General features: G+C 44.0%; 1 non-coding gene across 1 annotated transcript; it reads left to right on the top strand.

Annotated features, from left to right (window-relative positions):
• Positions 1 to 3,046: 3,046 nt before the first annotated feature.
• On the top strand, positions 3,047 to 3,162 carry LOC123804106 (U5 spliceosomal RNA). Its single transcript, XR_006783071.1, has one exon. It is a non-coding gene; the product is annotated as a U5 spliceosomal RNA (small nuclear RNA).
• Positions 3,163 to 3,976: the final 814 nt, after the last annotated feature.

The raw sequence follows: 3,976 nt of genomic DNA on the forward strand, positions 1-3,976 counted from the left end.
TCGCGCACCCAGCCCGCGCCGCCGCCGCCGCCGCCGCCCGCGGGACACGCCCCCTCCACCGCCCGCGCGCGCCCGCGGGACACGCCCACCCCGTCGCCGGCGCGCGTGGCCGCCCGGAGCGCCCCGCCCCTTGGCGAAGGGGGTTGCTCTGGGCCCTGGCTGGGCTGTGGGCGCGCCTAGGGGGAGCCGCACCTAATCCGCCCGGCCCCTCACTCTTGCCCTTGGGTCAAAAAAGAGGCGATCCCCGGTCCCTTTCTTGATTTCTTTCATAAACAAACAACAGAAAAGTTGCCCCCTAGCCCTGGCGTGCAAGGATGAGAATAGAGCTGTTAAAAGAAAAATCTGCAGGCTTTGACCGTTCTCTTTAGAACTATTGTCACCCGCCTTTCAAGTTTAAAGCGCTCGAAAATACCCTTTAGAATCTCTCGAAATCTCCACCCATAGCCACCCTTAACTAATTAAGCTTCGTTAAGATCACGCGGAAAAATGCATCCCAAATTTTAATAAGCGAGGAAAAAGCAGTCAGTTCGTGAGTTGTGAGAAGAAAATGTCTCGGGAAGATCGTGGACTCAAAACAACCGAGGGACGGGACAAGTCCATAGACGTGGCAGGTAGCAGGTCATCCCTGAGCCTTCAAAACACGATTTCAGTGGAGCAATTATCGTCGGATTACAGGAGGGTAAAGCAGGCGGTCACCACGTGTGGGAGAGTAACCTGGCTTCCCCGTTTATAAAGTGGAGTCGCCATGCATAACACCGGGAGCATAGTAATATGCTTTTAAAAGAGAAAGAGCGAGAGAATGTCGTCTCATGTACCCCTGACCTTCCATTTACACCAGAAATGCCTTCTTAGGTCTGCCTTTGAACCCTAAATCATGCCCACCCTCAAAAATTTAATGGCTTCCTTAAACCCCTCAGTGTAGCATTCAAGGCCCTGACCAACCTGATCTAGATAAGTCGGACTATCACTAGGATTAAAATAGAGGTAGCAGCAAGTGCTATGGGGGTTCAGAGTAGGGAGATGATCCCTAGCTAAGAGAATTTAGATACTTCTCACAGTAGATGATTATCCAATCTGCCCTTACAGAATTAGGAGAATTTCAACAGGTGGAAAGTAGGGGAAGGAACATTCTACACAGTGAAAACAGCAAGCTCAAAACCCATCAACTGAGACTTGCCTAACTCCTCCTCCAGCTCCCCCAGTTCCTCCTTTTTCAAGTTCCTTCACTTGTTTCTTTTATGATACAGCTTCCACACTCCTCACTTTCCTAGTCTACACCCCAAGTAGGACCCTCATCTCCCTATATTAGGACAGTATATCATTAATTAATGCACCTTCAGATGCAAGATGGAATAAAGGCCCTAAGGGCTTCATCACCAAGGCTCCGGTTACTTAATATCAAATGTAAGCACTCCCCTGTGAATCAGACTTAAGCGGTATTCATTTTCATTGAACCAGAAAGAAAGAAATGAAGAAAAGGAAGGAGAGGGGGGAGAAAGAGAGAGAGAGGAGAGGATGAGAGGTAGGGAAAGAAGGAAGGGAGGGAGGGAGGGAGGAAGGAAGGATAGAAAGAAAGGAAAGAAAAAAAGAAAGAAAAGAAAACTGATTTAGTCTGCTACAAACTTGTCTACATTTCTCTTTTTTTATTTCTTTTTTTTTTTTCTTTTTAACTAAAATCTGATTTGAGTTGCATGGCTTTTTTAGATGCTGTAGCCCAAGCAACAATTCTGGCCTCTGTCAAAGCCCTCAAAGGCATAAACTGTTTTCTTTCCCTTTTTTAATCTCCCAAAAGGCAAAAATGAAACATCTCTTCTTAAACTTACTAGATAAATGTCCTTCATTTCCTCGGTCCGACTGCTTGCTGGAAATGTTTTATTAATTGTGAATTTATTCCCACATATTGTGATGCAAAAAGAAGATTGGCAAATTGGCAGCTGCATTCATTGAAAATTAGCAGAAGCCCTTGTTCAAGAGATGGCATATTCAGAGTGACCCAAATTATTATGACATGAAGGCCACAGGTCAAATTCAAGGCCAAGTTACAAATCAATAGAAAATTTCCTTGGGGGGGGGGAAGCTGGTGCTATGAACTTGAATTCTTAACTGTTTTTCAAGAGACCGTATAATTTGCTGCATCCAAAATTTAAGATCTTCTGCAAGGTAAAGACTTTGACACATGAATGAGTTCTGGTTTTCTTATTTTGAGAATATGGACTCTTTCCTATATATTTAATTCATAAATTTTTAAATTTTAATTATCATATGTTCTTAATAACACTTTCTCTGGAGACTTACTTCAAAAGTTTGGCATAATGGGGCGCCTGGGTAGCGCAGTCGTTAAAGCATCTGCCTTCGGCTCAGGGCGTGATCCCGGCTTTCAGGGATCGAGTCCCACATCGGGCTCCTCCGCTGGGAGCCTGCTTCTTCCTCTCTCACTCTCCTGCTGTGTTCCCTCTCTCCCTGGCTGTCTCTCTGTCACATAAATAAATAAAAAATCTTTAAAAAAAAAAAAAAAGTTTGGCATAATGTTTCTGTGCTTTCATGTGCTTTTAATTCCTAACCATGTTTCATTTTTTTTTTTCCTCTAGAAAAAGCTTAGTTTGGCTGAACCCACATGAATGTTATGCTGAAGTTCAATTATCTGCTTTACATGTTACATAACTCAAGGTTTGTGAATGAAAATTGGGGTACAACATCTCCATCCTGATGTTAAAAAATTTCGTTTCCACTCTTGCTGTTACCAGCCAAAGGAAAGACATTGGTGTGTCAAGGACTAATGTTTTGGGTGTTTCTCCCACGCTCTCTGCATTTTCAGTAGTACCTGTCACTGTTCACCCTTCCAGGAATCTCCTCCCCACGTAATTGATCCTGCAGGGACTAAACTCTGTCTCTGAAGTTTGTGCTCTGTGAGTTGGCCCAATTTCTGTTTCGCATTTAGTTCAAGTGAACTTAAAAGACAACTTAAAAAATACCGCTTTGCTTTCTCTATAACCTTATTCTGAAACTTTTAGTGAGAGTAAAATAGTTGTGATAGAAAGTACCCTGGATACTCTGGTTTCTCTTCAGATCATATAAATGTTTTGCCTTTTACTAAAGATTTCCGTGGAAAGGAACAACTTTGAGTCTGAGGCCAATTTTTTGAGTCCTTGTTTCATCAAGTTTACAAAGAAAAAAAAAAGAGAGGAAGGTAGGAGGGGGGAAAGGAGGGAGGGGAGGGGAGAGGAAAGGAGGGGAGGAAGGTAGGTCGTGATCCCAGTGTCCTGGGGTCCTGGGATGAGTCCAGCATCTGGTTCCTTGCTCGGCTGGGAGCCTGCTTCTCCCTCTGCCTGCAGCTCTCCCTGCTTGTGTTCTCTCTCTCTGACAAAATTTAAAAAAAAGAAAAAAGAAAGAAAGAAAAGAAGGAAAAGAGTGAGTGAACACAGGCCAGGTAAGCTAGAGAACTTCCTTCTCTCACTTAAACAAATCCCTTCTCTTGAGTTTTCCCTGTAAATTGAAGAGGTTAGACTGTGATGTCTAAAATTCTCAGCAGCTTAGAAGCCTAGAGTGCTTTTTATTCTGTTTGAAATTTCAAGTCATGTGTAGTTTTTCCTAGTATAATTATATATATTTTAAGTTCAATGTACTGGTGTCCCTAGTTTCTTCTCTATGGTTCTCTTTTGCCCTCTGTGGAGACCCACCAGTAGCCCTGAGCCATATTGATTGGTGTTGTCTTAAGGCAGGGATCTAAGGCCTGGTCCAGCTCTATTCAAGGCAGGATAATCTATCTTGACTTCCAGTTGGACCCTAACCTTGTGTTTTGGTCCTGACAACCAGAATGCAATGTCTTACCCACTACAGTATTTGCAGCTTGAGGCACAGAAATGTTCCCTAAATGCTGAGTGAAGGAAGGGAGGTGAACAAGGGACTCCAGAATGAGCTGGGTTCCTTCCTGCCCTCTCCCAGAGCCCAGAACATATTCTGAACTACTCTCCCCTTG

The sequence above is a fragment of the Ursus americanus genome, chromosome 8 (genome assembly GCF_024610735.1).
Source record: "Ursus americanus isolate L20-20 chromosome 8, mUrsAme1.1.p, whole genome shotgun sequence".
Classification (NCBI taxonomy): Eukaryota; Metazoa; Chordata; class Mammalia; order Carnivora; family Ursidae; genus Ursus; species Ursus americanus.